The sequence below is a fragment of the Panicum virgatum genome, chromosome 6N, assembly GCF_016808335.1.
Source record: "Panicum virgatum strain AP13 chromosome 6N, P.virgatum_v5, whole genome shotgun sequence".
Classification (NCBI taxonomy): domain Eukaryota; kingdom Viridiplantae; phylum Streptophyta; class Magnoliopsida; order Poales; family Poaceae; genus Panicum; species Panicum virgatum.
Window position 1 is genome coordinate 1,285,720 of NC_053150.1, and position 24,380 is coordinate 1,310,099.

General features: G+C 44.3%; 1 pseudogene; it reads left to right on the forward strand.

Annotated features, from left to right (window-relative positions):
* The first annotated feature begins 17,223 nt into the window (after positions 1 to 17,223).
* On the forward strand, positions 17,224 to 19,026 carry LOC120679788 (annotated as a pseudogene).
* Positions 19,027 to 24,380: the final 5,354 nt, after the last annotated feature.

Consider the following 24,380-nt stretch of genomic DNA (forward strand, 5'->3'; position numbering starts at 1 on the left):
ACTCGCGGCAGCAGGACAGCAGAGCTCGCCGATCTACGTCGTATACAAGATCGGCGGTGACCCTGGAGAAGGCCAGTTCCTAAACGAGCCGCCTAAGGAGATCCCGCATGGCTACACGTGCGTGTACATACCTGACAACATCAGTGCAACGCGCGCGGGACAGCTAGTGGGTACTGGAGCCTCAGGAGCAGACGCGGAGAAACAGGCATGGCTGGCAAAGTACGCTACCGGGCCGAGTGCTGAACCCTCGGCCCCAGGAGTTCTTAGTGTGGAGCAGGTCAGTGCAATACTGAGGGACCAGTTTGCCATCCTGCCCAAGAGAAAGGCGATCGGCTATTCCAAGCCGTATCCAAGTGACTACGATTTGATCTCGTTGCCGCCCAAGTATCGGCTTCCTGAGTTCAACAAGTTCAGCGGATCAGAAGGAGCCAGCTCCATTGAACATGTGAGCCGATACCTGACACAGCTTGGGATGATTTCAGTATCGGATCCTCTGAGGGTCCGTTTCCTTTCCCAGTCTCTCACGGGTTCAGCCTTTGGATGGTATACATCGCTGCCCCTAGATTTGATTCGGACTTGGAGGCAGATGGAGGATCAGTTTCACACCCAGTATCATTCAGAGGCTGTTGAAGCCGGGATTGCCGACCTCGCCCAAGTCAGGCAGAAGCGAGGTGAAAGCATCTCAGAGTACGTGCAGCGCTTCCGAGAGGTCAAGAACCGATGCTACATGTCGCGCATAACAGAAAAAGAAGCGGTTGATCTGGCAGTTTTGGGACTCGCTAAGCCGATCAAGGATCTGGCTTTTCAGTTGGAATTTTCCTCGCTGGCACACATGGTGTAGAAGCTTACGGCGTATGAACACTACCACCCTGATCTATACAAGGAAAAGTTCAAGCGCCATGCCAATATGGCCCAAGCTGGCGATTCCAATGAGTCTGGCGAGGAACAAGAGGTGGCTGTGGCGGAGTGGACCCGGGGGGCAAACCCCGTCCCATGCAAGTGGGTCAAACAGAAGGGGCTTGTGAAGGGCTTTGACTTTGATGTGGCCAAGGTAGAGCAGATATTCGATCTACTACTCAAAGAAAAGCAGCTGAGGCTCCCAGAGAATCACAAGCTACCAATGGCACAAGAGCTGCAGGGGAGGCTGTACTGCAAGTGGCACCACTCGTTCACCCATGCCACAAATGACTGCAAGGAGCTACGTCGGCAGATCCAATCGGCTATCGAGTAGGGCCGATTAATTCTGGCCCAACACACGATGAAAGTGGACAGTCAACCGTTCCCACAAGTGGTGGAGCTGTCAGATTTCGGACCCAAGGGCCAGAATTTGGCATTTCAGATCAACATGGCAGGACCCATCCGTCGTCGTGTCGAGCAGAGGAAAGAGGCCGTTTCTGGCAAACGGCCCCAGGATGAACACGAGCTGGAGCAGCAACATGTGACTGAAGAGCAAGTGCGTCACATCCGTAATCAGCTCCCAGCTTCCAATCGGCTTTTGGAGAAGTACCAGTATCAGTACAAGTTGCGCCGCCGATACGAAGCGGAAGAGGAGGAGTATGAGCACCGCACAGGGAGGACGCTGGGGAGATGCCAGGCTATACGAGACCACTGGCATTGCCCATTCTTCAGGTACTATTGGAACTCCGGCATGAGCCGATTGCTTACTATAGATGATTGCTTGGAGTGCAGGCCTCGGGGACGCCAGCAAGGCGAGACATCGGTGTTCCAGCGCTTAGGGCCCAGAACACATCACGATGACCGTGTGAGGAGGCTATCCAGGGATGATCTTGAACTAGAAGAGGAAGACAAGTATCATCGTCCACGATGGTGTCCTGACGGGCTCAGCCGATCACAGAAGCGCAGAGTGCAGCGCCTACGCAATCTCGAAGAGGCGGAAGCAAAATACCTTGATGTGCTGAGGAAAGCACGTCCAGATCTCGCAGAACAAGTCAGGCGCCCGCAAAAGGGTGGAAAAGCGCCCTCCAAGGAGGGAGTGGCGCCCCAAGCAGCCAAGAGCCGATGACAAGCCATCGGCTGATGTGAACATGGTGTTCGTGCTCCCGTCGGAGTTTCGGGCACCACAACCGGAGGAATTGGCCATCGCGCAGCTGGATCTCGGCCCACAGCCGATCATCTTCGAGAAGCCCAAGGAGAAAAGCTACAAGCACCTGAAGGGATTGTATCTCAAGGGCCTCATCGACACTGGCGCAGCAGTTAACCTGATGTCGTACTCAGTGCTGCGCCGGTTGGGTCGTTCCACTGCTGATCTTATCAAGACCAATGTGATGCTCAATGATTTCAACGGTCAGCCATCGGAGGCACAGGGTGTCCTCAATGCGGAGTTGACAGTTGGCTGCAAGACCATTCCAACATCGTTCTTCATCGTCAACAGTAAGAGTACATACACAGTGCTGCTTGGGAGGGATTGGATTCACGCAAATTGTTGTGTTCCTTCCACGATGCACCAGTGCTTGGTCCAGTGGGATGGCGATGAAGTGGAGGTGGCCCGTGCAGATGATTCCAGCAAGGTTTCGCTTGCAGATATGAATGACTGGGATGCGGAAGGGCAAGAGCCGATCTCAGGGATCGCGCTGGAAGACTGTGATCGGATTGAAGCGACAAAAAACGGGCTAAGGCTGGTCTTATCCACTGGCCTCACAGAGTAGACACATCATGGCAAGCTACGGAGTCCAGCAAGGTTAGAGAGGCCGGTCCCAGTGACCGGCCCCAAAAAATGAGTAATATAGACTTGGGGTTACAATTGTTACATTATGTACAAACAATGGCCTTTGCTGAGCATTCAGTTTTGAATAATAACGGAAATATGGGAATGGCCAGCCCGTGCGGTTGGCCGGAAAGTTTTTCTTGTTATCTCCCTGTGTTTGCTGTCGAGGTCGATCTTTCAGACGGCGGCAAGTTAGGGTACGGGTTTGCTGTGGCGGAACCACCCAAAACTACTGGGCCCGGGTGCACTGATCTTCGTTGCTAAGCAACTCTGACCCAATTTGGCACTCACCGGTAGTTCCTCGAGTGAAGCCTCGATAAAAGCCACGCTATTCCAGGATCAGCAGACAACACTCACACGAAGGTGAGCCCAGAGATTACAACACAAACCATTTCATACATCTCAGAGTGATTGCAGCGGAAAGGAAAATTTATTACAAACCATGTTCAGACTAGTGAAGTACTAAGGAGTTCCAACTCCTCAAATTATTCAAGTCTCAAGGTTCAGCGGAAGCATTAAAAGATAACTAACGAAATAACGTGACGCATCGGTAAAGCCCGTACGAATGCGTCACTCAGCGGGAGGGTGATTAGCACTAGCTGAAGGGCCATCCCACTCAACCGACCAACCCGGAGGCAGAGTACAAGGCCAAGTAAGACTCGCAAACAGATCTTCAAAGTTAGTACCTGAAAAACAGTGCCACAAGCAAGGCTGAGTATACTAATACTCAGCAAGACTGACCCGTCTCCGGATATAACATAGTCCGATAACTATACATGCAAGCTTTTTGGTTGGAGAGGTTTGTTTGCCAAAAATGCCGCTAAGTGTTGGTCCTTACTTTCAGGTTTTACTTAGCCAGATTCTAGTGGAATCAACCATTCTAAGTTTGCAACTAACTCTACTCAAACATGGTAGAGCAACCATTTAATCAACCAGCAGTATTATCATCATCCTGTTCCACTTGTTACTCTATGTGACCGAAATCATTAAGCAATCTCATGCCGTGAGAGGCGGACGATTCCGAATCGAATTTCAACCTGGCCAGGGGAACCTAGACCACACGCATGGGGATTGACTTCGCTCCCGCCCACGCTACTTTTCCCTTTTCTTTCCAGTCCGTGGATCCGGCACACCCTCCCCGACTACAGAGTCCGACCACTCTGCACCCGTACGTCGCGACATAAAATAAACCCTACTTCTATCAGGAGGGTGCGAGATCGTTCCACTCGCCGGTCCAATCAGGTACTTAAGCTTGCCGATTACCATATTTCTCGGTATGTGGCTAGTACTTTCAAACGCTTAACAAAATGAGCCACACACCTCGACCTTAGCCATTTTTGACTATACCAGCGGGGTATCACAACTACACAACCCCGCCCGTTGTCCTTACATTTCAACAGGAAATAAAGTCAGTACATTTCCTATTTGCTCGCGAGAGGCAGGGAACCACTCGACTTCTACCGTGCCTATTTAGCATGGCAACTAGTCGATAAAAAGATCCGGTATCACACATAGGTTCCTATGGATCATGCATCTAGGGTTTTCGATCAACGCCTAGAGAACTTAAATGCAGAAAACCAACTGTTACCATACATTAGTAAATAGATAACAGAATGGTAATTCGGAAAAATAGTGGGATTATGCTCCGGGGCTTGCCTTCTTGGGCACTGTCAGGCAGAAAAACTTCGGGGGCTTGGCCCAGGTCTTGAGACAAGTTAGTACAGTTCAGATTAATCTCCTGCTCCGCACGAGAGTCCGCGGGCACCAGTTCGTAGTCTCCGTCCGCGAGATTAACCGTTTCTATATGCAATGCAAGATTATGAGTTATTCATGGATAACAATTTCTTTCCTTCACGATAAAGTTGTAGTCCACGTAAGTTAATTTAGTGCCGATTTCACATTTCATTGCATGGGCAATCGTTTATAGAGTAGTAAGCATAACTATGGTTATTCATGAATGAGTGGGGTTTTAGGTTTTCATTTTTAATTTCAACACATAACATGCTTTCATTATTTCTTAACATCACAACTACTAAAGAGCTAGTGATGAACACTAAAGTAACTCAGATTCAAAATAAGTAATTATGGTATAGATTTCAGCATTTAACCATAAAGCAAAAACTATAACTAATCATGCAAATGGATTACTCTAGTTACTTCATATTTTTGTACAGAATGTTCCACATGGATTTTGATGCTACAAATTTTATGCAAGCAACTTCAAAGCATACACTCAGTACTGAAATTTTTCCAGATTTTATATACTTATATAGCAGAGGTGATAAAAAAGATTAAAAACGGCAAGCCATTAACAAAGATTAAATCTACAGAAAGTTTTACTAAGGATTTGGTTCTCAAATTTTTACCAGAGACTAGTACTGAGTTAAACATACTCCAGAAAATTTTTCAAGATTTAACTCACTATACTAAATTAGTTATTCAGTTAACTTAACATGAGTTTGCATAATTTTCTCAAGATGTATTTGACCAGCATTGCATCTGAACTTTTTATCAAGGGTAGAACATACTCTAAGCAAGATCATGCCCAAAAATAAAGATCAGAAACATTGTAGATTTCCCAGAACAAAAAAATAGTAACCCTAACCATAAGATGCTAAGCATGATTATTCGACAAAGCCAAACTCAGTAACTGCAGCTCAAAATTTTTATATAGGGACACAGAGCTAAAAAGAGACTCCAGAAATAAATATGGATTTTTCCGAGCATAACAACTATATATGAGGAATTAAGTTGATTAAACAAGCATGAATCATGGTATATAGCAAATGAACTCTAATAAATTTGAAATTTAGAGACTTACAGGGATTCAGTGGCACAAGACTGTAGTAAAATTTTCAGAGCAAGTTCATGTACATATTTTCCAGAATTAAATCGAGAGTGCTAACAACAGATTAGAGAATCTTGATTGTTCTAACCTGATAACTGTTTTGGTTTGATGTCATCTTTTTACTGTGATCTTAGCATCCCATTAGTTATAACATATCCAAAAATCAATGTCATTTGATGAGCAGAACTTCATGAACATGCATAAGGTGATTTTCTTAATCTTTTCCCTAGATTAAATTCGGTTGAGTTTCTGCAAATGTGAATGTTACAAAATTTGTAGATTTTGTTACAAGGATTCCAGATCAGTTGAGTTTGCATTTTTCTGATTTTTCTGTGATTTGTTTCGCATTTTAGAAGTTCACTGGTATACACTGTAAAACTTGCAGAGACACCCTTAAACGAAAAAAAGAAATTACAACCGGGTCCTTCGCCGGCCTTCTCCGTCGTGGCATCTTGCCGGTGGTGTTCTGCGGTGCAGGGCTTACCGGGGCTGCCACGGGGAGGCGCGTGGGGAAGAAAGGATCGAGGAACACCTACCCTGGTCGACGTTCGAGCGATTGGAGCACAGGTTCAAGCTCGTCGGCGTTGATGGCGGGTCGGTTGTTCGGTTCGCCGGCGCTGGAGGCGAAGGAGGGCTTGGGGTAGGGGAACAAGGCGCGCACGAGCACCGCGTGAGCTCGTGGATGCTTCTGGGGTAGCTATCGGGCTCGGTTTTCCCCGGAGCTGGCCGGTCCGCGGTGAGCCCGAGCTCGCCGGCGGCGGCGCAAAAGGGGAACGGCGTCGGGAGGGGGTTTGGGTTCGATTCTGCGCGCGTGGAGCGTAACTGGGAGGTGGCGAAGCTGTTGCGGTGGTCAGAGGGGGCAATGTGGGGCTGGGCTAGCCGGTCCGCGCGAGCTGGATCTCGGCGGCCATGGCGGAGCGGCGGGAGGAGGAAGAAGGGGAGAAGGGGCGCGACTGCGGGGGTTCTGGGGGTCTTTATAGGCCACAGAGCTCCTGGGTGAGGAAAGGAGTGACTGGGGGCGGTCGATTCGGCCTGGGCGAGTCGACGGCGAGCGGGCGGAGGAGGCAGCGGCGCGGCGCATGGCTGGGGCGTCGTGGCGGCTCGGGAGCGGCCTGGGACGCGTGTGGGCGTGGGAGGGCGCCAAGGGGCAGGCCAGGTGGCGCTAAACGGTTTCCCCGGGTCCATTTGGCCGCGGGCGCGCGGTGGACGAGGTCCACCGGCGGCGTACGGCGGGCGGCGGGAAAACAGAGCACCGGGAGAGAGAGAGATGGAGATGGGGCTCTTTTGTGATTTCTGAAATTTCCAGGGACCTCTCGGTAAACTAAAATTTTCTCCTAATTAGAGGGCTCAAATGGAAAAGTGTTGAATACCATTTTTGCATAACTTTTCAAGATCTACAACTTTTGTGTTATGCAAATTTTCATTTGAAAATCACATTTTGAACTATTGGCACATTTGCATATTTGCACAAAAGGACTTTAGTTTTATTCAGTTCTTGACTTGATTTTGGCTGAAGTTCAATTGAGCACATGTCAATTGAAACACCTCTCATGAGCCAACAAAAATTTTGTGCACATTTTTGAATTAAATTTTGAGTAGCTTTTCACTTCTTTTTTTTTCTTTTTCCTTTAATTTCTTTTGTATGATTTGTCTTTTATTTGATCCTTTCTCTTTAAATAAATTTCTCAAATTTTTCTTTTAACTTTAACTAAGGTACATTGATTGGATTTAAAGGTGCTAACACCTGAGGTGTCACATTTACGTCTGCTGACGATTTGGAGGAAGTCGATATCGGTCCCGGGGATAAGTTGCGACCGACATTTATCAGCAAAAAGTTAGACCCGATCTTGCGTGAGCAAATGATAGCACTGTTGAAGGAGTACCGGGACTGTTTTGCATGAGATAAAGAAGGCCGAAGTCCTAGAGGAGGTTAAGAAAACATCTTCGAGCATCGGCTCCCGCTTAAGAAGGGGTTTCGGCCGTTTCAGCAACCAGCACGTCAGATGAAGGACGAAGTCCTAGAGGAGGTTAAGAAAGAGGTGCAAAAGATGCTGGATGCAGGCTTCATCAGGCCATGTCGGTATGCTGAGTCGATCTCTAGCGTGGTCCCTGTCCAAAAGAAAGATGGCCGATGGCGAGTTTGCGTGGATTTCAGAGACCTCAACAGAGCAACGCCAAAAGATGAGTATTCGATGCCTGTTGTGGAAACATTGATCAACGCAGCGGCTGGTCATAAGATGATGAGTTTTATGGATGGTAATGCCTGCTACAACCAGATTTTTATGGCCCCAGAGGATGTACACAAGACCGCGTTCAGAGTACCAGGTGCAGTCGGGTTGTTCGAGTACTTCGTCATGACCTTTGGATTGAAAAATGCTAGTGCAACGTATCAACGTGCCATGAATTACATTTTTCATGATCTCATCGGCAAGTTGGTAGAGATCTACATTGATGATGTCGTGGTCAAGTCCACATTGGCTGGGGGATATCTGGAAGATTTGCGTCAGGTCTTGGAACGGACTCGAAGGTTTGGGCTTAGAATGAACCCAAAGAAGTGCGCCTTTGGTGTCTCAGCCGGTCAGTTCTTAGGATTCCTGGTGCACGAGCGGGGAATCGAGATTGGCTTGAAGAGTCAGGAAGCTGTAAGGACAATGAGACTGCCTACTACGAAGAAGGAGTTGCAGAAGCTCATCGGCAAAATCAACTTTGTCAGACGATTTATCTCCAATCTGTCTGGGCGCATCGAGCCGTTCATGGGTTTGGTAAAAATCAAGTCTGATGCTGAGTTTTGCTGGGAGGCAGAACAATAGAAGGCTTTGATGAAATCAAGGAATATCTATCGAAGACTCCAGTGTTGGTTCCACCCCCAACAAGATAGGCCTTTCTATGTGTACCTATCCGTGGGTGACAATTCCATTGCTTCAGTATTGGTTCAGAAGCACGACGGCCAGGAGAGGGTGGTTTTCTACCTCAGCAGGCGCATGTTAGACACCGAGACCAGGTACCTTGAGATCGAGAAGCTTTGCCTCTGTTTATTCTTTACATGCACAAAGCTTCATCATATTTTGCTCTCGGCGGAAACAATTGTCATCTGCAAATCGGATGTCATAAAATATATGCTGTCGGCTCCAGTTCTGAAAGGCCAGCTTGGAAAGTGGATGTTTGCATTATCGGAGTTCGATATCCGATATCAGCCCACGAAGGCAGTCAAAGGACAGGCACTAGCGGATCTCGTGGCAGACATGGTCAGCACCGATATAGCTGCACTGTTTATACGTGCCTGGGCCATGTTTTTTGACGGATCGGCATGCGATGATGGATTCGGCGTGGGAATTCTGTTGGTGTCACCTCGAGGGGTGACTTATTCTTTTTCCATCAAGATGACTGCTCCATGTACCAATAATTTAGTAGAATATGAAGCTGTGCGCAGAGGGATGGAATTACTCCTGGAAGCTGGTGCAGAGGCAGTGGAAATATTTGGGGATTCGAAATTGGTGATTTCTCAGCTCACGGAGGAATATAAATGTGAGAGCGAGGCTCTTTTCCCAATATGGATGCAATGCCGTGAGTTGATGTCACAATTCAGGTACATTAATTTCCACTGGATACGTAGAACTCTGAACAATGAAGCCAATGATTTGGCACAGATGACTTCCGGTTACAAGGAAACAGCCGATGGGGTCGATGTGGAAGTTCAGTTTCTAGAACCTGGAGACTGGAGAGCCGATATCTTCAATTATTTGAAGGATTCGGCTCGGGGGGCACCCAGAAGGATGAGACTCAAAGCCATGAAGTATGTTCTGATTGGGGACGACATGTTCTACAGGACTTTGGAAGGACTGCTGCTTAAATGTCTGGGACCTGCAGAGTCGAATCGGTGTTGCATGAGATTCATGAAGGAGCCTGCGGAACTCATCAATCGGCTCATAAGATGAAATGGCTGATTAGGCGATCGGGATATTACTGGCCTACCATGCTTGAAGATTGCTTCAAATATCACAAGGGATGTCAAACATGTCAGAGATTTGGCAAGATTCAGATGGTACCGGCATCGGTAATGAATCCTATTATTAAGCCATGGCCGTTCAGGGGTTGGGCCATGGATATGATCGGCCAGATTAACCCACCGTCTAGCAAGGGTCACTAATGGGTTTTAGCTGTCACGGATTATTTCACGAAATGGGTGGAGGCGGTGCCCATGAGGTTGGTGGCATCAAAAGATGTGATCAATTTCGTCAAAGAGCACATCATTCATAGGTTTGGGATCCCTGAGACCATCACGACCGATGGAGGATCGGTCTTTATATCGGAGGAATTTAGAAAGTTTGCCGATGACACGGGGTTCAAGCTGATCAGATCATCCCCGTATTATGCCCAGGCTAATGGACAAGCTGAAGCATCCAACCAGAGCCTGATCAAGCTTATCAAAAGAAAGATTGATGAATATCCTAGGTGCTGGCATGAGGTGTTGTATGAGGCTTTGTGGCCATATCGTATTTCGTGTTACGGATCTATCAAGACGTCACCATACCATCTAGTCTACGGTCAAGACGCTGTGTTACCATGGGAGATCACGGCCGGATCGAGATGTGTTGAGTTTCAGAATGATTTATCGGCTGAAGAGTATGCAGCCTTGATAAGCGATAATGTGGAGGATCTTACAGAGCTAAGACTTTGGTCGTTGGAGAAGATTAAGGAAAATAAGGCTAAAGTTGCTCGTGCATACAACAAAAAGGTCAGGCCGAAAAAATTCCAGGTTGGATACCTAGTTTGGGAAGCAGTACTACCATTGGGAACCAAAGATAGAAAATATGGCAAGTGGTCTCCAACTTGGCACGGGCCGTACAAGGTTGATCAGGTTTTGCCTGGAAATGCCTACATGCTTGAAGAGTTGGATGGTGTCAAGTTTCCTGTGGTGGTTAATGACCAACACCTCAAGAAATATTTTCCAAGCATGTGGGAAGGCGACTAACAAGAGCCGATGAGATCCATCTGGTTGTATTGTAATAGGCCAACACGTTGAGTTGGCCAGTTAAAAAAAATCACGAGAGGCCAACACGTTGAGTTGGCCAGTAAAAAAAAGGGAGATAATATATGAGAAGCGAGACAGCCGATGTGTGACCATCGACTTAAGATGTTTTAAATAGTTACAAGTTTTAGGTTAACAAGCAATGCTAAAAGTTTCTTGAGCCTATCTATTAGTTCACGAATTCTTCTATGGCATGGATGGCTTCTGTGCGGACGGCGTCTGCTCGTACTATGATTGCTTCGTCATCTTTGTCGTCGCCTGTTACTATCTGCCGACTCAAGGTGCTTATCTCTGCAAACTCTGGTTGTATTTGCTCAGCTATTTCTTGGGTTTCTTGCTTGGAGTTTGCAATAGAAGCTTCCTCGGCCTAGATGAGTTTCTTGGTTGTGCGGACTTTTTCTTCGAGTTCTGCCAATTCTTTTTTCAGGAGGTCGAGTCGGTTCATGTTGGCAGACACGTCAGCTTTGATATCCAGAGTTGCCTTCTTCTGGTTGAGGGCCTTGCACTTTTGAGCAATGTCAGCTTTCAGAGAGACTTGAGAATGACGTGCTTCTATTCTTTGTTGTGCTTTATTCACTTCTACCCGGAAGAATGGAAGATTGCTGGCTGGCCAAAGCTTGATTTGCAGCGGCTCTGGCAGTTGGGATTCTATTTGCTCGAAGACATTCTTTATTTCGCTGGAATCACCAACTAGAGCAGTGATTGGAGCAGAGAGCAAACACTTGATATTCTGAAGTTGATTTGTAGTTGTAATCGGCTGCTGTGGTGATTGCATTTCTGCATCTAGTGCATTCAGACCCATTGATGCTGGGTCAAAGGAGAGCAGGTCTGAAATATTGAAGCCCTGTCGACGTGATGAAGATTAATTGGAGCGAAGTGCATTAATGGAGTGATCAGCTAATTTAGATCGGCTCATAAAGTTACCTGTTCTGAACGAGAAGTGATGATCAGTTTAAGTGCGGCCGGTCCAGTTGGTTTGGAGGTGACAACAAGGGCTTCGAATATGTCAGCTTGTTCGTCATACACATCCGTCAGAGCATTGGAAGTTTCAGTTGCTCCAGTTTCAGCTTCATGAACAATGACTTCGTGTTGTACTGAGCTGCTAGTATTAGGGATGCCTTCAGCTGCGTTCTGGAAATAGAATTACAGTCAACCAAGATACATATATATGCAATGAAGAAGAGGTTTTAGAAAGATGAGTTACCTGGTTGGTGTTAGACTCTGATGGACTCGGGGAAGCTTGTGTTGACTTCTTGATGACTCGCCTCGTGATCATCTTCCTTTTCTTAGTTGGTACTCGGGGGGCAACACTTGCAGAGGTTTGTCTTCATTTAGAAGCCGACTGGAGTAAGTCTGGCTGAGCAGCCATTATTACTTTCTTCATTGATGGTGATCCCTTGCAAAAGAAGACATCAGGAGCAATTGGAAGAAAGTGGAATGGTTCTCCGTTACTAGTCACGGGTTCTGGATCATCTTGTTGGTGTAAGCAGGGTGAGCAGGATTAGTCAAGTAAAGGGATAGAGGATTCAGAAAGGATAAAGTGCACAGGTTCAGTACCTCTTCCTCGGGGATTACATATTCAGGATCAATTTGCTGCAGTCGAAGATCTAGAGCTTTTCTGAAAACATGAGTTTTCCACATTCCCCACCATGTGCAAAAGTCGATTGATGAGGGAGTGAAGGACAGATCGGCTGGTATTGGAATGTGGAGGTTGCCAAACATGTTGTAGCATCTTGAACTGGTGAGACCATCAGACAGATCGGCTCTACTCTCCACCAAGTGGTGAATATGAAAATGGGGAGGGACTTGTCCTAAGCCAAATTGCCGAGCTGCTATGACTGGTTGATAGGTTTCATAGCCTGGTTTGATAATTCTATTGGAAGTACTCATGCCAACAGGGAGGAAACCAGGTCGAATCATCAGGGAATATAGATGCCGAGTGCTGTCGTCATCGGCAAAACTATCCAGTCTAAAGGCAGTTGGGTTCTCAAAAGATTCAGATTCAGTGAATGGAAAATAGAGTGGATTGTTCTAATCCTTTGTAGAAAACTCTGAACCAGTTTGCTGCATCTATTGGATTCAGTTTACTGCTAGGGAGGCTGAATAAGGCTTGGTCATAGCTAGTGCATCTAATTAACTTGTTGTTTTCGTCGGGAAAGTTGTTCTTGGTTAGGCTTTGAAAGTTTGGGATCTGATGCTGAAAGTAAAGTTGTGCCCATAACTGAATAAACAACCAAGGGCCTCCAGTTTTGAGTTTCTTTTGATTAAGCAAGTTGATTGTCATCATGTGGAGACATCTGTATGTTTCTCCAAGGAAAAGTTTGCCTAGGCCGGTGTGGTTGCCATGGGCCAGGTGGTAGGCCAAAGGAAGGTAATTCTTAGTTGGAGCTAAGAAAGGTCCACAGAAGATGAAGTGTTCTAACCATAGATTTAAAAAGGCTGTGTGTTCCTTTTCAGCCACTGGACCTTTTGTTTTCATGTGCTGGTTCATGTAAGTGCCCCAGTTTGTGCTGTTTGCCTTGGATGAAAGTTTAAAGGGAACTTCTGCCATTTTGTGGGCAGCAGGATTAGGGGATCCAATGTTTAGGCCAGTGATCATGGTGACATCTAGCAGAGTAGGGGTCATGGGACTGTGGCCAAAGAGGAAACAGTTCAGGGCATCATACCAAAAATAGCCGATGGTTTTCAGAAGATTCTCATCTTTGTCAAGGGGTGATAATGATAAGCTAAGTGCACCGGCTATGTTCAATTTCTGCCACAAGGGCATATAAGTTTTTGCTACTCTGCTATACCATGTAGTCCAGCTTTCAGGAGGGTTAGGCCAGGCTCTTAAGCAGTCGGCCCAGAGGTTCAAATCAATTTTTTGATTAACGAAAGGGATCCTATTTGCTTCACAAGAGATTAAATCTGTGGGATTTTCATAAGTTCGTGGGCCAAGACAAAAGGATTTGGGATTGGAAGGATGCGGCAGAAGTATGTCTGACACCTGAAGTTCAGAGATTCAAAAATTTACATGTGGTGTCATATTTCAGAGTTTAATTTATTGGAGGCTTAACAAGCTGAAAAAAGTCAAAAGGGTAGGCTGAATGTTACCTTCAGGCCGTAGATTGCCGCATCGTTGGTTGCAGAATTCGTTGTCTGAGCTGCAGAATCCGCCATGGTTTAGATCTGCTGACTTAGGGTTTGGTTGTTTTGCGGGTTCTGATTCGAATTCTGGATGATTTTGCGAGTTTTGCTCGAATTTATGGAGCAGGGTTCTCGAATTACGCTCGGACTTGGAGTGTCTATTGCGAGTCGGATTCAGAGTGGAGGTGGTGTTCTGTTCTTATGCGGATTGCTTCCAATTTTGAATTTCGTCGGCTTTTTGGTTGAGATTCGAACAAACAAGACGAAGAAAAAGACTTCATTAAAGATTGGATTTTTACAAGCGAGAAGCCGATTTGACAAAGGATAATTCCTTCAGCTTTACAGTACTACTACCTACACCTATTACTCGTAAGTACCTAGAACCTACGGCGCTTGGGGCTTCGAGCCGGCGCATCTCCGCTGTCGCTGTCTTCGTCGTCGTCATTGTCGTCGCTGGCGCCGTCGAAGGTGCTGCTGCCGCCATCGGTCTCGGCGTCGTCGCTCCAGCTGCCACCACCGCCGCTCTCTTCCTCGCTGTCCTCCTCGGAGGACCCGAGGAACCGGAAGGGCTTTCCGCCCATCGGCTCGTCGTCGCTGGAGGGGGAGCCGATCTCCTCTTCCGAGGAGGAATCGGCTCCATCCCAGGAGAAGCCGTTGTCGCTGGTACTCTCCGGCTCCTCTGCATCCCAATGCAGAGGAGCGAGCGCCTCGTGTGCCGCCGTCGGATCGTATTCCAGCGTTGGTTCTCGACTCTCTGGAATGGAGTCGAGGGAGGAGGCAGACAGGTCTGAAGAGGAAGGGGAAGAAGGAAGGGAGGAAGAATGGCCGATGGAGTTGGAGCCAGAGGAGGAAGAAATCGCCATGGCTGCTGAAGGTGGGGTTTTCTGTGCTACTTGGCTTTGGGAGGAAGATGAGTTTGCCGTGAAGAGAGCCGATTCGGGATGAGTTTAAATAGTAAAAAAATGGGAGATGGATCGGCAGTTTCACATCCTACGAGGAGCCAATTGCAGAGATGTTGCGTCTTCCTTGATGGTTGCAGTGTATTTTAATGAGCATTAACGGGAAGATGAAGCGACGGAGTGGTTTTGGAATTATCATTGCCAAAACCAAGGGGGCATGTGTTATCGCCCGCGAGTGAGTTGGGCTTAATGAAGAGATTGAATAAGGCTTACAAATCGGCTCCTGCATAACCATTTGGGCCTTATGGGCCGTGTATCATTAGATTTAGTTCAGATTGAGTTAGAGATAGAGTCCGATATGGACACATTAGTTTAGATTATTTCCCAAGTCTTCGGACTATAAATATGTACCCTATGATATTCGTAAGAAAAGAACGTCATCACGTTTTGCAACAACAACTCTCGGCGCATCGCCAACCCTAATTCTAGGGTTTCATCCAAGTAAGCGCCATGTTGCCCTGATCGTTTCTTGCAATCAGGGCAACATTGTCCTTGCCTTTACCTTGGTATTACTCGTAATGAAGCGTTTTTGATGGCGAGTAGTGCTAGTTATCTTGATGTTCGTAGCATGATTTTTAGTAGATCTATCATGTTCTTATTGTTTACCATCTACGAATATCATGTTCTCTCTATGCACTCATGCTTGATCTTAAGCTAATTCTCGTTGCAGAGGGTTAGTTGCGTAGAGTTAACACCTTGCTTCTTTTCCATCTAGTAGATCCAATCTGTTACGGTTTGTTCTTATTCTATAAGGATTAGCTCAATATCTGCTAGGTTAGGCCCTGCAAACGGATTGGATGTTCCGGTGATGTAATAGATGCTTTATTTTAGCCTTAATAGAGATTGTTCTGGGAATCGGCTCATGCTAGTTCTTAGGCCTCTGTTTTTTGTTATGGTTTAGTTATCTGTTATGTTCGCTAGGCCTAGTCACATGTAGGATGTTCCGATCTAGTGGTGAAGCTTTTACTGTTGTGGATCGGATCAGCTAGATTTAATTGAAGCAAGTTTCTCATAATTATTTACTTTATTCATCAAAATCTGGATAGATGCAGATCCAATCTGACACCGGGACTCGATCGGTTCCTTAAAGCCGATGCAAGAGTCGTCCCGGGGAGCCGACCACGGCTCGGACTTACGTTTCCACGTGTTTGTGTATGCAGGCAAATCGTTGCAAGCACGTTCGCACCTTCCTGATTGGGTATAGGTCAGGTGGCATGCCTTACATTCTCCGGAATCTTCGGCGTGTGCCAGATTGCGGGCCGTTGTCCGAGGCAGCAGTGCCTGCCAGCGCTCCGGCGACCTCCCGGCTCTTCGTGTTGCCTGTCGCTACTCGCCGGTGGGTTTTGACCGACAACACCATGAAGCACCGCAATCACAGAGGAGAACAGGTGGACCGACTGACAACGACACTCCACGGTACTCTTCTTCCTCCTACAGCGATTCCAGGCACTCTTTTCACTACCACATTCCTGACATCAACATGCAGCCACCGACGAGATGGGTGTACGAATGGGAAGACTCCTATTTTTACACTATGTTAGTTCGGGAATGGCAGACAACATCGGCGTGGACGGGCCAAACTTGGCAACACTATAAGGCTGACCTTCTTAGAGTGCGAGGTATCGCGTTGATGTCCACCGTCGAATACCAAACCGCGTCACAAATGGGGGTCTTCCCATACCTACGTTGAACTTTTATTTCATGTGTATAAGTGTATGACTCCGTATTTGTATGCACGCTTATTACTATTGTATTTGTATGCATAATTATAAATTGTTGCTTTGGTGTGGTCATTTATATTAATATTTGCATAGCTCATGCCGGAATTTCCTTTTATTTCACACCGGGGATCTATTTTGTAACCGTCGGAAAAAAAATTTAACTCACCGGTAAACCGGCCAAACCGGCCGGTATACCGGTCTAACCGGCCGGTACAGCGCTATTCTCAAATCACCGGTATACCGGCCGGTATACAGACCGGTGCAAACCGGTTCAACGGCGCAATTTGAATTCAAATTTGAATTCCACCGGTTCCGACCGGTAACCGACCAAACCGGACCGGTATACCGGTACCGGAGGCAGGCGGTTTGGCCGGTCCGGTCGGAAATTAAAACTCTGGACTCGAGTAAGTCTCAACTGTCTCTGATGATGCGCTTCTAGTTTTCTACATCACTTCGTATAAAGAAAAATATATCTGTTTTTGTTCGCTAACAGCTATCACTTTGTTAGATTAATCCTCCAATAGTGCTCCTTTAAGGATCCTCATATATCTACATGTATTAGTTAGAAAAGACCCCTTTTTTTTCCCTACCAGAATACAGCATAGGTTAGTACGTAGACTGTAGCCCCCTATGCTGATTCGTAAGAAAAATTCGGCTGATTCGTAAGAAAATTCGGTTGATTCGCAAGGAAAATTTGGCTTTGAGTGGATATTTCGAGAAACTGTTGTCTTCTCAGCTTTGAGTTTATTCTCTTTGATCTACTCCACGCCAGATGAGCTATCATCATAACCATGATTGTTGGGTCCCAGATGGACCTTTTGCTACAATGGATGAAATTCAGGGCTCTCCCTCACCCTGTCATGAAGTCGATGGTGGCGTCTCCAAAGACGGAGAAACATCAGGATATTCAGTCCCGTGTCTTCCTGAGGTAAGCAAGGTGGATTGCAATCTTAATTTCACCGAGACTACTCTAACCATCATCTAGTGCATTTTACGAGACATGAATGCTTGGCTAGTTTGTGAATGCAAGCAAGAATAGATACCATAGTAGGTATTTGGCTTTAATAAAACTGAAATTGTATCCCTTGACAACATGCAGGACATATGGCGCCGTATACATTCTTTAATGCCAATGGATGCTGCTGCTCGTGCTGCTTGCCTTTCTCATGCCTTTCTAAGTTCCTGGAGATGTTATCCCAACCTCACTTTAACTCGAAAAGCGCTTTGCTCAAAGGCATGTGGTGGAAATTTAAGCCCCAGAATTGACAGCATTCTAAAAAAATCACTCAGGCATTGGCTTGAAGATACTGAGGCTTAACTTATGTCGTCAATACAATTCCTTTCGTCATATCGACCGTTGGCTTCAATTTGCTGTTACAGCAGGGATTGAAGAGCTCACACTTTTTCTAGATGAACATGAAGAGTACAAATTCCCATGCTCACTTTTATCCGTTGGAGTTAGAAGCTCAATTCGATCTTTTGAACTTTGTTCTTGTGTCTTCCGTCCCACACTTGAACTTGGCCCATTGAGAAGCCTAACAAGACTGAAACTGACGGACGTGCGTATCACAAGGGATGAATTGGAGTGCATTCTTTCTAACTCCCTTGCTTTGAGCATTTGGACCTCACTCATTGCAACGAGATAATCGTCCTGAAGATACCTTCTGTGCTACAGCAGCTTAGCTACCTGATGGTTTTTGGATGTCGGCAACTCCGAGTTGTAGAGAATAAAGCACCAAGTCTCTCCAATTTTACATTTACCGGACATTTTTCAAAACTCTCCCTTGGAGAAGCATCACAAACGATGAAGGTCTTGGGGTTGTACCATGCGAACGTCGTCTATTATGCTCGTGCTAAGCTTGCATCCATTATGCCAAATCTTGAGACTCTTTTCTTACATACGAACGCTGAGGTATACTGCAGATTAGCAGTAGTTTCATACATCAATAGTAATACCTTGCTGTGCTGGTGTATAATTAATAATCTGAACATGGCATATTTGTTGTGCAGGTGGATACCCACCAAATTCCTCAACCTCAAGCACCTTACCATTCAGATTTGGTCCTGTTCCTATGATTATTTTTCTCTGGTTTCATTCTTGGATGCATCTCCTTCCCTGGTGACTTGGAACCTGGATGTAAGGCGCTGTCCATCCTATCCTATCCTGCAAATTTAAATATGGTCACTCATTTGGGTGTGTCTAATTATTCAATTTCCTGGTTGTCTTCAGGTAGCTCAGAAAGATATGAAGCATGAATCGATTTTTGAAGGTTCTTCACATTTGAGGCAGCTGCCTGAAAGCCGCCACGATCACCTCAAGAGAGTGGAGATCATAGGATTCAGCTCTGCAAAGAGCTTGGTTGAGCTAACATGTTGTATTGTCAAGAGCGCAGTCTCACTTGAGCAACTTACATTGGACACCCTTCATAGGTGTTCTGGGCAAAATTATAGTAATGGCTTGGCCTTGCATACACCTTGCTGTCCCACGGTATCATACTACTACAGCAAATAAAGATGATGGAGGGTTGAGGTTGTCATAAGTTATCGTATCGTAATTGTGCCATGTGCAATAATTTTATTTTTTTCCCCATCTTAATAAACTGTGCTTTGATTCTTAAATTTTTTGGACAAGCTATCTTTAATGCACAATGTATGGCCCTGACAATTTGTTAGTAAATGCTTTGTTTCTGGAATCATTGTACTCCCTCCATTCGTTATTATTTGACGTTTCCGACAGCTCAACGTAGTTAACTGCAAGTCATTTCAATTGTCTGAAACGTCAAGTAATCAAGAACGGAGGTAGTACCTGTTAACCGTTTTGTCTTTGTTGGATGGAATGTATCCTGCGTGGATAGAGGTGGTTGTCGTTTCTTCAGGTATTAGTAAAAACTCATCATATATACGCCCGTCCTCCCGCGTGCGTGCGTGCGTGTAAAAATCCTTTCCACACTCGTTTGTAATTACTCCCACGTGCGTATCTTATGATGCAGTATGTATCTGATTCAACGTACAGTATGTATGTGGAGTATGTGTTCATACTAAAATATCTATGATGATATATATATTGGGTATGTGAAATAAAGTATATGTATATACTTATTTTTATATACTAAGACTAAGGTATAATCATCATATATTTAAAAATAGGGATGCTTTTAAAATTTTTTATATATATATCTATTTGAAGTATCTTAGAATTAGTATATGAACATACTCAAAGTGATAAATGAGTAAGTGGACATATATATGATGGTATACTGATGATGAGAGTAGCTACAAGCAAATGTAGAAAAAACTCATCCTATTATAATGATGACGGTGAAAGGAAATAAGCTTCTCCGCTGTTTTTGCATTGGTGTAACATAATCTGTGGAGGAGGTTGTTCTGGACGAGTCAATTTGTTATTTTGAAAGGCATAGATAGAGTTGCCTCTGTCTCCATGTTCTGTTTTTTAGAGATCAAAGGCTATGGAGCAGTCAAAATGTTGAAAAAAATATTTGTAGTAAATGTCGTTCTAATATTGTGTGCCCGTAGCACTCGCACGGAGCATTGGCTCGTGAGCTAGAAGTGAAAATTCTTCAACTATGAAAAGAAATCTAATCACTGATGAATTGCATTCCATTTCCCTGGTGAGCTAGAAGTATAAAAACTGTTGTGGCACGTGTCGCCCATTGTGATTACGCTCTTCATGCTCCAAACAGGGTTCAACTTGACCTGAAATATGCAAGAGTTCTCTTCTTGTATCAACAGACGAATCAGAGCCCCTGCCTTTTACTCAGAGGAAAGTGGGAGAGTTTAACTGAATTCTATATGATGATCCCTAATTCATATATTTTTTCATGTATATAAAAAGGGATGAACTCGTTTAATTCTTCCTTTTTCATGAATTCTGAGATCTCAGCAGAAAAAAACTGATCGCCATCGGACAAAGTTTCTGAAAATGAGTTCACTTTTTTAGCACTAACGGTTGTCAAAGTTCAACAAATCAATATTCTGAGCACTCAGCAGACATACCAGGTTTCGCAAACTTGCGTGATATATGTAAAGCCAAAATAAGAATTGGAGTTCGCCCTAGAAACATATTTATAACACGATTCAGTGGCAAAAACCATGCGTCCGAATTAAGCGCTGCTGCTACGAGTGTGAACAGGTTTGCCAACCAGATAGTAACGTTCACCCAAAAACAACACAGTCATGCACCTAACTCTAGTTTCTGCAATAAGGGTCAAATGTCACATATTAGACGACATAGCAGTTCATGGTAGAGGCAGTGAGGCACAAGTCAAACAGTCAAAATAAATGGGGAATAAACTCACATTTCAAATACAACTCAGTTATCTACAAGAATTAAACATGAGCCCATGAATGAAGAGAACATATAAACATGCGGCAAAAAGATAAACTAGCCCATGATGACTAAGAATTACGTTGTCGTATCATGAATTTTTACCTAAAATTTATCACAGAAAAAGGAAAGAACATAAATCTTTTTGCCATATCTTCCCCTTTCCAAAAAAAAAAAGAATTATCACTTGCCGCCACCACCGTCGATAAATTTCCTTGACTGCAGCTTATCTGTACGTAGAACCCTCAGTCCTCCAGGATTCCAGTGGGATCAGCTGTTGGTAACGCAGCTTCCGTCTTGCACTTCAGTCGTTTCATCTCTTCTGACTCATCTATTGGTAACTGATGACCACTCATTTCCTTAATAACTTTCCTCCCCTGTCGGCCTGCCCTCTCATGATCTCATCTATTTCTGTCCTTCCATCAGCCTGTGTGCTCTTGCCTCTTGGATTTGAATTTGGATGCTTAGGTTTCCTGATGTGCTACTTGTAAACAACTTCAAATAAACATAAGTGTGGCGGGAAATCTGGAAGCTAATTACAGGTAAAGTCAAAATTTTAATTTGAAGAATGTTAACAACATTGTACAAATCAATAAACACTGATAATGCAATATGCCTCAAATGTCCAAAAGAGTCGGAATTGTGTTTCCAAATTTGACAGGGCAGCATGTGTGTGGAGAGCCTTGGGCTTAGATTAGGAAATGCAAGAAGTGCTGCAACAACTTCTGGTGCAAAGGCTATATATGTAGGACATGCCAAAGAAGAATAATCCCATCCTTGGGCAACTTGACTTTCCATAGCATGGTGGGTGGGACCGTGGGAGTGGCTAAGCGCAAACAATAAACAGATCGGTGCTCTTTTTAATTTTAGGGAAAAATCTGTTTTTCACCCTCCAACTGCTACAAAAGTCTGATTTTCAACCTACAACTACAAAACCAGACACAAAAGATCATCCAATTATCCAAACCAGAAAGATTTGGTCATTTGGGTGATTTTGAAGTTTCAATTTTATGAAAATAGAAATAAATATCATTTAAACTTTAAAATTCATAACTAATTCATTTTAAATCAAAAAAATATGAAATCAATGCCAAAAAAGTTTTTTAAAATGTAACATGCATATTGGCACACTATTGGTATTATATGTTTATATTGCTAGTGTTTTATTGTTTTTCTAAAAATATTAGAATAAAATAAATAATATGCAAATAACTTCGAATGGTGCACCAATATATAGGTCATATTTTTAGACAAAAATTGGCACCGGATTCATATTTTTCTAATTTTAAATAAATTAGTTATGAATTTTTTGCATTAAATTGTCTTTTGTAATTTTTTGGAAAATAGAAAACCACCTTCGAAAACCACCCAAAGGGCCTATTGTGCCTAGTTTCGACAGTTTTGGATGGTCCTTGGTGTCCGGTTTTGTAGTTGTAGGTTGAAATCGGACTTTTGTAACAATTGGCGGGTGAAAATAGACTTTTCCCTTAATTTTAATACCCAACCAGAAACCCATCAAACTAATGTATCTCCTTTGTTTTCCAAAAAAAATCTAAATATAAAAAAGCAAAGACCTCATCAAAGGCTGATCCATCTGAATTGCAATCTAGGATCCCAAGTTGGTTCTACCTAAAGTACAGGGGCATAGAGTTACATTCACACACTGACACACACCAACAACATCAATCATAGGAGTAAAAAAGGAACTCACGCTCCAAGTATTTATGTCGCATCGACATCCTACAGTTTAATGTTAGTACCAAAATCACGAGCAATTATCTTGATAAGTGTTACCAAATTTGGTCAGCAAGTCACTAAGATTGAGAATCGTAATCTCTTGCAAACCATCAACCGTCTTTACCTGAAATGCAGAATAGACTTCCCATGCATGGGAAACACTACAAAAGAGGAGGGTAAGTCACTTTTAGGGTTTAGGGAAAGAAATGCTACAAAACTGAAACTCTCAAGAAGAAGACATACCTTGCCTCTGTAAAGAATCCCTCACTCAATAAGAGCAACAAGAGTTCGGGAAGGTAACCAAAGACTTGCGAAAAGTAGATTTCAATCTGTCGTGGGTCTTCTACCTCGACATAATCACCTGCGTGTTGCAGGAAATGCCTGTTGTATTTGACAAGGCCACCAAAACAGTTTTCAAACTTTTCCTCTGGCCGGCCTTGACCCAAGTTCTTTTTCTGAGCTTGACCCAATTTCTGCTCCTTACTGTTCCTATTCTTTTGGTCCCCAGGTTCATAGTTATATACATCATTGAGGACATGAGTCTTGGATTCAGGGATTGCATCGCCAGTCCTCATCCTCAATGTATAACTTCTTTAGAACATTACTGATTTTCATAGTTACAAGATTTGGGTTGAGAAAAAACTAGTGAAGAAGTTCTACCAGTTTTTTGGGAACTAGTGAGGCCTCAAAAACTGGATGATGGAGCAAGAATTCCCAAAACCATGGTTGTTGCACCATATCCGTGGTGACCCCTTTCAGAATTCTCCTAAGGTCACCATAGAACAATGGCAGCTCTTCAGTCTTCAGATATCCTTTACATCTTCAGAGTCTGGATTATCACCAGATTGCAGATAAGGAGTAAATATCTTCTCAAGTGTTTGCAAGTCCTTAGCTTTGGAGATAGAACGCTTTTCCTAAGCTAAGAATGTGAAGAAGAAATCATGACCTTTACTATGGATTCCAAACTCTCGCGGTTTCTTGGTTATTCTGAATTCACATCCGTTGATAACTACCATATCCTTGACAGTGAATCCCCCAGCCCAAGATAAATTCTTCTTATGAGCATTGTGAATGTCCATGAGAAATCCAAATAACAAAGCCATAGCCAATTCTGAGAGTACCGTCACAAAGGTATTTTTCAGGCCTAAGATCTTCTTAACAACCTTCACTAGTTTCTTCTTGTCTTTTAATATGCCTTCTAATCCAACAATGGTTGCTGGGCAGCGAAGCAACTTTAAGTGCCAGACCTTGTCTAAATCATTATCTAGAAAAAGAATTGTATCATCTGCATATTGCAGACTAATGATACCCCCATCAATGGAGTTCTTCATCAGACCAACAATTAAGTTGTGGTCAGCTGCTTTCATAAGCATCCTTGTGAAGACATTGGCTACGAGGTTAAAAAGGAGGTGTGAGAGAGGGTCGCTGTAACACCCCGGGTGTTTACACAGTATTTTAATTAGGTGCCTGCACAGTAATGGTGTAGGTTTGCTATGCATCATGTGCTTGAATTACTTAAAAAGGATCTTTTTGTAATTATGAAAGGGTATATGTGTAATTATGATTTTATGCAAGGTCCTTTCTGCAGTTGTGTTGAGTAGGTTGAGCAATTATAGTTTTAGTGAAGGGTGTTTGTGCAAAATTTCAGTGCATTTATTGCATGGCATCGATTTTTGCTTGAAGGTCTACATTTGAAGTGAAATTGCTTTGAAAAAGACAAATTTCCTGGAATTCAAAATCCCTTCAATGATTTTAATTTTAGCTCTTGAATCTTTGGTCAAATAAATTTTTGCACAACATCAAAGTTGTAGATCTTGAAAAGTTGAACAACTTTCATGTTGGGCACTTTTTCATTTGAGCTTTAGTTCAAAAGTTATTGCTTGTTTACAG